This window comes from Capricornis sumatraensis, chromosome 19 (genome assembly GCF_032405125.1).
Source record: "Capricornis sumatraensis isolate serow.1 chromosome 19, serow.2, whole genome shotgun sequence".
Lineage (NCBI taxonomy): Eukaryota > Metazoa > Chordata > Mammalia > Artiodactyla > Bovidae > Capricornis > Capricornis sumatraensis.
In genome coordinates this window covers 50,624,513-50,638,396 of record NC_091087.1, presented here as the reverse complement: position 1 = coordinate 50,638,396, position 13,884 = coordinate 50,624,513, and the positions used below count along the sequence as shown (strand labels likewise).

The window sequence follows — 13,884 nt, the reverse complement described above, 5'->3', positions numbered from 1 at the left end:
AAGAATTAAATAAATCAATATCCATGAAGATGCTCTGAAACGTTTAGTGACAGAACATCACACGTTACAGGTGCTATCACAGTGAGGCACTGTCCTTCAGGTGATGATGGAGATGACACTGACCTGCTGCTGTGATGCTGTGAGTAGTTTCACCAGTATTTGTTCTGATTGTGCTGGCCTCAGTTTCAGCTCTCCTTAAAATCAATGCCTGTACAGTACGTATAAGTTGACTAGCTGAGAAGAGAGATCAGCATCTGAATTTAGTCACAGGGTTAACTAGCCTCATATGGTGACTGAATGAAGGACATTGACCTCATTAACATCATGCATCAGTCAGCAAGTGTGTGTGTGTGTGTGTGTGTGTGTGTGTCTGTATGTATTTAATAGACAAAACAGTCTATTAAAAGAAAAAAGAATTTTATAAGGCTCCCCTGCTTGTCTAGAGTACTTACAGAGATGATTTTCATAGGATGCACTTGAGTAAGTATACAGATAAAATACATGCATATCCTCATCCTTCTCTTTTCTAAATGGCACACTCCAACCTCACAGTATATTCATATACTGGCACTGGCACACCTTTTAAATATTACTAAAAGGCTGCCTTTCTATAGTATATTAAGCAGCTGCTTGCATATGAGTATCTTGTTGTCCAGAGTGACAGCTGTATTTTCGCCTGTTTTGACATTGAGTCTGATCTGGGTGAATAGCTCATATCCATTAAAGTGCTATTACAACACTGAATGACTGCCAGAATACTTCCTGATCAATTTTAAAAGCCAGCTAGCTGTCATCATCTAATCGCAACAGCAAAAAACAAATCTTTGGGGAATAAAATGAGATTTTTAAACATTTTTAAGACAGTGTATTAAATATAATCCCGAAAAAATGTTTGAATAAGAATTATAAGCTATAGAAATGGGAAGGTGGAAATAATATTTTCTGCACTTTGAAACCCCTTACACTTGCATATTGGCAGGCAATCTCAAATACTCCTTAAATTTACCATTTCGACAATCACTGAGTTTGAACTCCTGCCATTACATAACTTAATAAAGCAGCACTGAAAACAATCACCACAGAGTGTGATTGTGCTCACCATTAAATTTAGTTCTATAAAATTTAAGACTGAATTCAATCATCTTTCTGTCTTTGCTTCAATGGTTGAAATCCAAGTATTCAGGTTTACTTTTTACTTTTCTCAACAGCCAGAAAATATGCATATTTTTAAAGCTACAATGCCAGTATTTTAGATTTGCATTTATTAAGTACTGCCAGAGGGAGGCAGAACTCACTGAGACAGTTAAGACCACTTGACTCACCAGTTGAATTGAGAAAGTCTTACTCAAAGTTGTAATTCCACCACCATTATCCTGACAATATCAACAAATACATAATGTATAAATTGGTATAATCCATTTGGAGGGCAAATATTTAAAGGATATAGGGAGTTTGGGTGCATTTAATCATCTGGGATGGTTTCTTAATGGGCAGCATTCAGCTCTTCTCTTTGTGGTTTTGACGGTCCATATTTTCACACCAAGACTATGTCAGGAACACTCACAATTGAAGTGGGCTTTTCCAACTGCAGAAAAGAAATGATCCAACTGCATCTTATCAGGAGGCTTAGTGGTCCTCACTTCCTCCCAAGATCACAAAGTTAAGAGAGTCTGAGCAAAAGGCTAGAAATGCCACCTTTCCAATTCACAACCTAGGGAATCTAATAAATAGTGAGTAATATATTTCTAAAATCCTTAAATACAAGTCTCTGTAATAAAAGAGAATAATTAATGGAAATACTTAGTTGATAAAAATCATTATCCATTTTTGGAGATTCAAGAGCTCTCCCAAAAATCAGGAACCTGTGCAACGAAGTTTACTCCACAATACTAGAGGACCTCCTTTACTTTCATCAAACTCACCCTTCACTTTTACTTTAAAAGACTCTTCATCTCTCAATTCGTTTTTAAATATTAAAATTGATGTTATTCTAAGAAACTGCTCTATCATTAAAAAAGGCAATGCTCCCCTTTGCATATCAGAGAAAGTTCTAGTCACAGCACCTGGCTTACCAGTCTTTCAAGAGCTGCTTTCCAAACTCACAGCTGTCCTTCAATCCTAAGACTCTGTCTAGCCCCACGAATCAGCTCCCTGTTCCTCCATAACTACAGGCCCTTCCTCAGGTCTGCCTAGTCAAACTGTTTCAAAATATGTCCTCCATCAGCTCCCCTGTAAAATTTCCTTCTATTTTCCCAGGTAAAATCATTTATCCCTTCCTGGGTGTTCCCCTAGTACCTGCGCACATTAATTCCAGGCCTGAACATATAAAAAGAGTATTTTCATTATTTCTCTATTTATCTACCTATGTTAAATGCCATAGATACGAAGCTGTAATAGGAACAATATAAAGAAAATTCCACAGAGTCCAAAATACCCTAAATGATGGAAATTATCTCAAATTGAGATCCCGACATGAGAAGAAGAAAAAAGTAGCAGCTCCCATTATCAAGTTGCCGTTTGTGTTTACTTTGTGGTGGATTTTACTCGTTCTTTTTCATTTTATCATTCTCACCATTGTTCAAGCTTTATCTTTGTAAGGCAGAATAATCAAAATCCATCTATCTATCTATCATAGTTTAAAAAATAGGGAATAGCTGGGGTCAGATCACAAAACACAATGAAGAAATGACAAAGTAAAAATGTCAATAAATTTGAGGTTGAAACTGCAGAAAATATCTCAATTTTTGTTCAAAACTACACATTATTATTAAAGGTAAAGCTCATGTTTTATAAATGTATTTTACCCCCTGAAGGTAAAAAAAAAAAAAAAAAAAAACTGTTCAAAAAGCAGAGAACAACACTACAGATACTGAAGTGTGACCTCTGTGATGGTTCAAGATGTGAGCCACTGATGGTTACTCCCAAAAAACTCCTTAAATTCGTAAAAGAACAAGTGATATTTTAGGAGCAACTATTCATTGGGTCAAAATAGCTGAGGTCATATTAGATTGAAACCTCGCTGCCATATATGTGATTTTCTTTCCTTGAATAGATTTGACTATACTTTGTACCTATTACCATATGGTATAGAAAAGAAAGTGCAGGAAAAGGTTGTAACTGAGGTCAGCTACTTGTGCCAATCCCCATTTCCTTCATATCTAGTCCATTACTCTCAGCACAAGTTGGTTCAGCCTCCCCACATACTGTTAAAAATATGTATATTGCTTCTGGGAGATCTACTGCCCCTTGTAAATTCACATATTAAAGGGTAGCATAGAAGGGAAAGGAATCTGTAATAGAGTCATTTATAGCCAAGCACTAAATCATATAATACAGAAAACAAATGTGATGGCTTAGAGGGTGGGGGCATATATATTACCTCTCTTCTATGAACAATCATAAAATTAAATGGGATCTCCAAGCTGCCAAAATTAAGTGGAAGCTGGGCTACTAGAATATCAAAGACAAAGAAAAAGAGAAAGAGAGAATGAGATAGAAAGAGAGAGACCAACCAACTTAACCTAATCTGAATAACTAGTTAACCAGGTGTTAAGTATTTAAGAGCTTTTTTAAATTAAAAAAAAATTAAACAGTTTTGAAACTCATTATATCCCAATGCATATTTCCAGAGAAGAGGGGGAGTGTGACATGAAGAGGCACTTAAAAAAAAAAGCCTGGAAAATCACAGGAAAAAAATGAACAGACTACAGCTTTACCAGCTTTTCCAATGATTCCTATTCCTCCTGACTCCGTGCCCAAACACGTCTTTCTCTGAACTGCCTTGCTATTTTGCCAAAAGAGAAAACTTATTTTCCATCTATGTAAACTCCTAGAAGAGGAGGGAGCAGGAAGACTACTCAATTCAGCCCAAGAAAAATAGAGCCCTTGTGCGTATCTCCAAGTGTCTGGCAGTGACCCAATCCCCTGGCAACGTTGGTGGTCCAGCCTGGAGGCTATGCTCTGACCTAGGAATTAGAAGCGTTTTGCTAACCTTCCTTCACTGGGTCAACTGGAGAAAATGATACACTTAACCGCAGGAAGGAAGGGCATAAAGCACATCACATTTAACACCACCCCTTCCCTGGAGCTGGCAGGTCCAAAAGAGTCCCTGGAATTTAGCTGCAAAGGATTAAGCCTTGCTAGACTCTGTAATGAAAGGAGCAGCTTCAGCGGTAGAGAGGGGAAAAAAGAGGAAGAGAGTCCCAGGGAAAGGATGAGGAAGTCTGAATTCTGGATTCAAGAAGCCAAATCTCTTTTCATTTACATAAAATGTTAACAGATCAATCACAAAGGATTAAGGGAGACTGAAAATATATTTAAACTAGCTGTCTGATGAACCAGTACGCTACAGCTAAGAGGAAGGTTATGAAGTAGAAGAGTGATCTGGAAGCAAGAGTGACAAACCCACTGGGAGGAAGGGCTAAAATGTGGGCAGGTAAAATTAGACAAATTCCTCCCAGCTCCTCAGGAAAATGTGAAAAACCAGCAAGAAGAAGAAGGGACAGAGAAGAACCAAAAAGGAGGGAAATTCAGACCATTGCTGGTATACAGGCTCCATTAACATAGAAAATTGTTAACAAATGTGATGGACGTTCATTATAAATAGTTTCAAACCACAGATAAAGATCATCCATAATTCCAATATTCAGTTAGTTCATGTGAACAGTTCAGAATATTTCTATATTTCTATGTATGAATCAATATATGTATATGCAATTTTTAACTGAGATCAAAACTGTGAATAATATTTTTTATTTAAACCTTTTATTTTCTATTGGGGTGTAAACAATTAACAATATTATGATAGTTTCAGGTGAACAGTGAACGGACTCAGCCATACATATACATGTATCGATTCTCCTCCAAACTTCCTTCCTATCCAGGCTGCCACACAACACTGAGCAGAGTTCCATGTGTTATACAGTAGGGCCTTGTTGGTTATCCATTTTAAATATAGTGGTGTGTACATGTCCATCCCAAACTCCCTATATCCCTTCCCCTCATAATCATAAGTTAGTTCTCCAAGTTTGTGAGTCTCTTTTTGTTTGGAACATCTTCATTCATATGACATTATAAAGTAAGTATTTCTTACGGCCTCACATTACTTAAAAATAAGATTTTTCAATGAATGAAACGTATTCTTATTCTATAGACCTTTGCTCTGCAATATGGGAGTCACTAATAACATATGATCATTGAAGTATAAGGACTTTAATGTATCTTGCCCAAAAGACATATCAAGTTACTCTCCTTTTAAAACCATTTGAAAATGTCTGTTTTCCCTGCGATTTATCCATATTATGAACATCTAAGAACAAAACCAGTTATCTTATTCATCTTTTCTCCTGCTTTAGTGTCTGACACATAGTAAATGCTCAATAAATGTTTGCTGATTGATCTGAAAATATGCTTATCTGAGACTTATAGGAAAATAAAGGCAAGGCTAACATATGTCCATAAATATATCCACAATAAACAAGCAAATCTAACCTCTCAACTTTAATGTAAATATTACAAGTAAACAAAATATAGTATTCAAGACAAAAGCTCATATTTGTCAATAATTTATATCAAGACCAGGAAGAGATGTTTTCATAAAACTCCAAAACTACTAACATTTAAATGTCTAATGTAAAAAGGATATATTTTGAATAATCTTCCCATCTACCTTACCAGTGCCACACTCAGGTTATTATAAAACTACAGAATCAATCCACCTTTATAATGCATTTTTAGAATGTATTAGGAACGACAATAATTGTTAACAGCCTACAGATCTATTTCCAGCAGCAGAAAGCATCAACACATGTATGAAAAAAGGTGATTCTGACTCAAAGTCAAATTAGGAAATAAGATACATAGAAGAAATATGGAGATTAGGTCACACCTTCCGATGAAAAGAAATATTCATTCCAAAAATGATGTCATGGGTCAGCTTTGAATCCAAGTGTAAGGTTAACATTTTGTCTCACTGGAAAAAAATGAATTTGACCTTGTAATATTTATATCACATAGAAACTACCCCAGACAGATTTCTTTCTGAAAGCCTTTAGATTGCCTCTTGTCAAACTGCCTGTGTCAGAGATGTGAAATGTGATCTTAACTGGAGGCCTAGTGACAACCAGAAGACAGGGCTGGAAAGAGTTTTAGTTTAGTTTCTTTTTTCTTTGTTAATGAGTGTTTGCCACTATTTTTGTTACGTCTACCTGGAAGAGTACAGATATCATTGAGGACAGCCCTGACACAGACTTGCTTCTTTCTACAAAACTGTTAACAATCTTGGATTAAAAACTTAGAGGCAATGGATCCTGTCAGCACTCAGAAAGGCAAAGTCACTTACCCCAACTTTTGACTAAAACATTAGAAAACTGTTAACAGTCTCGGATTAAAAACTTAAAATCAATGGATTCTGTCAGCACTCAGAAAGGCAAAGTTACTTACCCCAACTTTTGACTAAAACATAGTAACTCATTACAAACCAACTACAGAACAAAACAGTCTGAACAAATCTGGAAAATAAAGATCATATATTTTGCTCTATATTAACATGGCAAAGCGTCTGCCTGTAATGAGGGAGACTTGGGTTCGATCCGTGGGTCGGGAAGATCCCCTGGAGAAGGAAATAGCAACCCACTCCAGTACTCTTGCCTGGAAAATCCCATGGACGGAGGAGCCTGGCAGGCTACAGTCCATAGGGTGGCAAAGAGTCAGACACGACTGAGCGACTGAACTGAACTGAATAATAGTAAATAGTAAAATATTTATCCCTTTAAAAATTTATAAGGAATTGGGGAAAGGAACTATTAAAAAGTTTAAAGTTATATATTGATTAAATGATGACTAGGATTTTCTATACAAAAGAGTATTTTGAATTCTCTGAAAATGTGTAATTTCTAACAACATTAGTAGAAATACCTGACTGGATGATACTTAAGTGGTTTGTATACACTTTCATTTCATCTTCAAAACATATGCTCCAGTAGTACTTCCAGTTATTTTATATTGACTCATAGTCTTCTATCTCTATCTTCAACATTTTCCTATGGATATTAGAAGGCTTATATTTTGTGAACTAATGTAAGTATATCTATTAAAGGCCAAAGACATGATTTCTCTAACATGTTTTAAAATTCAGTAAGTGAGAAGGAGGCTACAAAAAAGAAGCAGCCTGGTGAATGAGGTAGAAAAATTATGGGATTTGGGATCTGAAAGACCCCTGGGTTTGAGTGTCCGGTCCAGCCTTCTGTGACTTTGGACTTCTTACCTAACCTCTGTGAGGCTCCATGTGGTCCCATCAATACACTGGGGGTGATGATACTATCCTGATATGTGGTTTCATAGATGGTCTTTACATGTGTGAAATACGTGTTCTTTGCAAGTCATGACAATTACTGTGTAATAACACTCCAACTACTATTGTTATATTGTCTTCGCCACAAGAACCTAAGTGAATAAAACATATCACATAGCCTATAGCACAACATATTACATATTCTCTTATATTTACTACAGAATTTAATATTAAACATGTGTAAATACTAAAAATACTGGAGGAGCTCAGGAAAGAAAGGATAACACTAGGGTAAAAATAATTGGATATGACTTTAGTAAGAGATCTGACCTTTGCTTAAAAACAAAAAGACAGGATTTTGGAAGATTAGAAGGGTGAAAGGGTGGGAGCACATGTGTGATAGGCTTTTTATATGAAAATCTGTGGTTATTAAAATCTTGTACCTGTGTCCATAGGCTTGTTTTGACCGTTGGGCCATCATTTGTGACTCCTGACACTTATTTGAAGAAACCCAGAAAACTACTTGGACACAGGTAAGGTTGAGTAAAAATAACCACCACTTTTGGAGCAACTGCTGTGTCAATTACCCTCTGTCTCATCTGTTTCTTCTGTAAAACAGGGATTGTTGTTGTTGTTCAGTTGCTCAGTCATGTCCAACTCTTTATGACCCCATGGACTGCATTACACCAGGCTTCCCTACCTTCACCGTCTCCCAGAGCTTGCTCAAACTCATGTCCATTGAATCAATGATGCCATCCAGCCATCTCATCCTCTGTCATCCTCTTCTCCTCCTGCCCTCAATCTTTGCCAGCATCAGGGTCTTTTCTGCTGAGTCAGCTCTTCGCATCAGGTGGCCAAAGTTTTGTAGCTGTAGCTTCAGCATCAGTCCTTCCAATGAATATTCAGGACTGATTTCCTTTAGGATTGACTGGTTGGATATCCTTGCAGTCCAAGGGACTCTGAAGAGTCTTCTCCAACACCACAGCGCAAAAGCATCAGTTTTTCAGTGTTCAACTCTCTTTATGGCCAGCTCTCACATCCCTACATGACTACTGGAAAAAACATAGCTTTAACTAGATGGATCTTTGTCGGCAAAGTAATGTCTCTGCTTTTTAATATGCTGTCTAGGCTGGTCATAGCTTTACTTCCAAGGAGCAAGCGTCTTTCAATTTCATGGTTGCAGTCACCATCTTCATGATTTTCAAGCCCAAGAAAATAAAGTCTGTCAGTGTTTCTACTGTTTCCCCATCTATTTGCCATGAAGTGATGGGACTGGATGCCATGATCTTTGTTTTTTGAATGTTGAGTTTTAAGCCAGCTTACTCAATTTCCTCTTTCACCTTCATCAAGAGGCTCTTTAGTTCCTCTTTGCTTTCTGCCATAAGAATGGTATCATCTGCATATACTTCTGGCAATCTTGATTCCAGCTTGTGTTCATCCAGACTGGCAGTTCTTAATTCAGGGAGAGCACTTAGAACGCTGCCTAAAAGTAGTAATTACTCAAACCTTGGCTTAGATGATGATAAAAAACGATGATGATGATATAGCAACAGGCCCTATGTGAAGTACTTTCACAGCATCATCGATGATTCACAATAATCACGCAACCCACAGGGCCACATATTTGAGATGGCATAGAGTTGAATAGGAAAATATTGGACCTCATAATAAAAGTCACGTCCGACTCTTTGCGACCCCACAGACTGTAGCTTACCAGGCTCCTCTGTCCATGGGATTTTCCAGGCAAGAGTACTGGAGTGGGTTGCCATTTCCTTTTCCAGAGGATCTTCCCTACCCAGGGATCGAACCCAGGTCTCCTACATGGTAGGCAGACGCTTTACCCTCTGAGCCACCAGGGAAGTCTTATAATAAAAGTAATCACTATGAACTGTTTTGGGTAGACCACTATTTAAAAAGGATTGGTCTAGTAGGAACAGGATAGCCAAGAAGCAAAACAGGCACTGAGATTCTTGCGCAGGCAGTGAGAGGCTGAGGGGCACTTTCAAGGTGGTAAAAATGGGATGGAGAGAAAGGGAACTCTGATCCAAAAAGGAGGGGGAGGGGTGCATGATTCCTTCTCCTTACAGTTCACTAACATTTCTCAAGTGCTCAGAATGTGCCTGAAAATGTGCTAAGTGGTTTTTATGCTGACTATTTCATTTAATTATTCCAGTCTGGGGTAGTTACTGTTTTCATTTGCATCTTGCAGATGAATAAAACTTGGCTAAGGACTATACTTAAAATAACCCAAGGTCATACAGCTTGAGCCAGGATTTGAACTCAGATTTCTATCTGACCTCTGAACCAGCACTCTTGACCTGCAAATGATGCTAACTCTCACACGGCTATACTTAAAATGATAAATATTTTATCTGATCATAAGAATTAATTGATATTGATTTCTTTATTCAGGATGCATCTCTTTGGTATCTGAAGTTTTAGTGTGTACTAGATACTATCAAGTAATATCCATTTTTAACAAAGACTGCAAATCCAATTGCCAAACACCAATATTTTGAAAGGGATAACACTACAGACATTTTAAAAATATGACAAGGTATATAAATAACATCCATGGTGATATTCATGAAAATCAACTTATTTATAAAAGAATTATTATTCCTTCTTTCTACTGGGTCCAGCTTTGCAAAGGAAAAGCAAAAGGAGTTTCTCTAAGCAAAATCAAAAAGTTAATTTCATGAAGCCAGCTGTTTTAAATAGGGTTGTTTTGAAGACATTGTTCATATCTATTCAAAAAGACCCCAGCCCTACCAAAATGTTTATCTGTCACTTCTAACTGATCCTTTACAAAGCCTTAGACCACTGCTTACAAAAGGAATGTAGTTTATTACAGTTGTTGCACTCCAAATGAATATTGATTTCAATCTCAGAATGCTATGAAAGGACTTGCATCAATTACACAGTACATCAGAGTCATAATGCAAGTTACCTAGTTCCAATGATGCACACAGCAAATCAATCATTCACTTTCACACACCTTTGAAGAGACACCAGCCACCATGAGCTTCCTTTATCTAACACCCTAAAATAAACCATGCAGTGCAAAGTGGTGATAGAAAAGGAAATCATCCCCAGTTTTTAAAAAGCACAGGCTACCGTCAGAAAGCCATTATAATTACTCCCTTTCAAGTGGGCTGTGTGTTAATACAAATACAAATGAGGGGGTAAAAAAAATGAAGCCTTAATGACAGCATTATGAGGGGAGGTTTCTCCTTTACATTATTTATTTATTCAATGGAAAATTATTTGGCAATTATGATAAAGCAACTAGACGACAATGACTTTCCTTTGAATCACTAATTAAAATGCTGATTGCCTGTGGAGTGAGATGTGCAGTTATGGTCAAACAAGAACTTTCATTGTGCTAAACAGCTTGGGCTGGCCTGACACCTGGGTGGGGAGGGGAGGGTGTGAATCAGGCACACTTCACTACTAAAATCACACTCATTGTTATTCAGTAAAATTCTAACAATGTTATAAATCTATATTATTGTACTCAGTAATCTGAAGAGATTTTTTTTTAATAAGAAAATCTAGGTTCAGAAATGAAAAACCTTATGAAGTCTATGAGTATATTTAATACATCTCAAATGGCTTCGCATGTAAAAGTTATTTTTTATAAGTTGGCACTTCTTGTATTCTTCCATTTCTCTACAAGCTACCTTTATGGATAGACAAACATCAAAGAAATGTGACCTTCTTAGTTCAACATAAATGCTCTTCAAACACAGATGGTTTGTCTTCAGTAATAGAAGAAATGTCTTACAATTAATGGTGAAGAGGAAATTACAAGAAAGTAATGCAATGAATTCAGTGCTCTGAATTTTACTAACTAAAATTATGGTTTTCCCAATAACACTGAAATAGTTATCATTTTCCAAAATGAAAAATACATTTCTTATATTAACAACTTGTTTATGTTCTCAAAAATCAATTCATAAAGTTAAAAGAGAGTAGTTGCCTTAAACCAGTAACATACATTGTTAGGAAATGCATTATTTTGAAAGATTCCATCTCTCAGAGAACAATAAATTCTTTAGATTTGGAAGAGAATAGATAATAGATAAGTCATCTGGGAGCTTCCCTGGTGGCTCAGACAGTAAAGAATCTGCCTGCAATGCAGGAGACCCAGGCTTGATTCCTGGATTGGGAAGATTCCCTGGAAAAGGAAATGGCCACCCACTCCAGTATTCTTGCCTGAAGAATTCCATGGACAGAGGAGCCTGACGCGCTACAGTCCATGGAGTCACAAAGAGTTGAACACTACTAAACAACTAACACACACTTTCAGAGAAGTCATCTACTCTCATCCAATTTGAAACTTGCCTCCACAGTATCTCTCAGAGAATCCTGCCTTTGCCGCAGCTTGAGAAAAAGATGTTTCCTATCTCAAAAGGAAGACCATCCCACTTCTGAATGGTTCCAAAGGTCAATAAATATCTAAAGGTCAAACTAGCTTCCCCAAAAGTATCGCTGGAAGCCACTCTCGAGTATCACAGAATAAACTGATCCCTCTTCCAAACAATCCCTTCCAAATATTTTAAGACAACCATCATGCTTCCATCGAAGTTTCTTCTTTTCCTTCCAAATTCACTAACTCTGGTTCTTCCAGATGCAGTCAAATTACCCAAGTGCTTTTGGATCCATTTTTTCCCTGCTCCTAATTTTTAAGCCATGATATAACAATGAATCATATTCATCTCACAGTCAAATAAAACATATAGGTCAATGTTACACAAGTGATTTTTAACAAAAACACAAATTTTATGAACTTCGATTTATTGCTCTTACATAACATTTTCTTAGTCCATAACTAACTCAGATGAAATTCACTCCTGTCTATTTGATGCTACTTCATGTCTCTAAGCCTGACTTTCCTTGTGTATAAAATGCTTAGCACAGTAAATTCTAAACAGGCACTAGCTACCATTTATGAAGTATTTGTCAAGTGCCAGGTACAGTGCTAAGGGCCCTATATGCACTACACACAACTAAGGTAAGCATCATTATTTCCATTTCACCAAAGAAAAGACTATGGCTCAGAAAGTTTCCATAGTTTGCTCCAGGTCACCCAGCTAGTCAGCGAGCCAAGATTTGAGTTCAGGCCACCCTTATCAACACACTATAAATGACTACTGTTCTTAATCGCCTACCTTGTAAAACATTAATAAATGGGCTTAAGGTAAAATTATTGAACAGTATCAGATTAAAGAAGTCTCTTTAGAGATCAGCCTCCAGTTTGATTAACTTTGGGCCATTTACTCAAAAATCCTGAATCTCTCACCACATAATGTATATATCCACCAAAAGCCCATAACTATATCAAGACAATTTCTCAATGACCTGCACAAACTAAGACACATGCTACATCTTGGGAGTCTCCCTCATCTACAGATTCAGTAATCATAGTATTTTATAAGGAAATGAAGTTAGCCTGGCACCCTCACTGTTATCTAATGACTACTGCTTTTGCCCAGTAGTTGTCAGTTCATCCATTTAACAGTTCCCATCCCAGGACAAGTCTAAATTTAGGCATTCACTTTGTTCAGAATATCAGGATTTGGGCTCATATCTCTTCTTTCCTGGGTTTTCCAAAGCTTTCCAAAAGTATTTCCCCAGTCCTAACTGAAAATTTCTTTATTTCTTTATTTCCACACAATTTAGAGCAACTAGGAGCTCATTTAGACTCTCTACACATATTTAAGTTTTCAGGTTCTTGTAGTTATGGTTGTGATGCCCTTTACAATTTGAAAAATCATAAATCCTTTACAAAGAAAAGAAAAGTTAAATCAGATTTAGTAATGTTTCTTTCTTTTTAGCCATTTTTGTACTTGATACTATGTTTCAAACAATGCAAGTTGGCAATTATTTAGGGACCACCTATAATGTGCAAGTATTTTTGATGAGAATGAAGTATATATGATGAGAATGATGACACACTATGCTTAAAAACCAGGAAGCAGAGTCACAGTGACAGAAAGGGTTAAGTTAACACAAAAGAACATTAAAACATTAAGAGAGCAAACAAGCTGCTATGGGGAGCATAGCAATTAAACAACAAACTAGATCTCTTATTTCTCATCTTCTATGTTTCCAAACATAACTTTTAAGTCTTTTCTCATAGTTCTACAGAAAACTCGAGAAAACTTGCATGTGATATTTTGGGAGAAATCACTCTTTTCTCCATTGGGGCCATCTGTTATTGTTAGATTTTTATTATTAGAGCCTCCCCTCCAATGACTCATCTCTACTCAATACTCATTTATTCATTCATAACATAAATATTACTGTGTCTACTAAATACCAGGCAGTCCTTTAAACTCTTAAATCACTGAATCATACTTATAGTATTTTTAAATTATCTACTGTGGATCAATTATTACAAGGCCACTGGCCCTGAATTTAAGAAATTTAAAACTTTATAGTTTTAGAAATCTGCTTCCTAAAGTCTCAGGCTACTGCTCTGTGTACAATTGTCACTTGACCAATGAATTCTCCCTTAATTTAGACTTATTGAGAGTATCCAGTTACTCCACTGAATCCTCAATTACTTGAGGGATCTTTTTAATTCA

At 36.7% G+C, this 13,884-nt stretch overlaps 1 protein-coding gene and 1 non-coding gene across 3 annotated transcripts in view; both read right to left on the bottom strand.

The window, feature by feature from the left end:
- Positions 1 to 13,884, bottom strand: part of NPAS3 (neuronal PAS domain protein 3) — a 956,265-nt gene that overhangs the window by 850,599 nt on the left and 91,782 nt on the right. The gene's annotated exons all lie outside the window — the stretch shown is intronic.
- On the bottom strand, positions 9,079 to 9,150 carry TRNAG-ACC (transfer RNA glycine (anticodon ACC)). The gene has a single exon. It is a non-coding gene; the product is annotated as a tRNA-Gly (tRNA).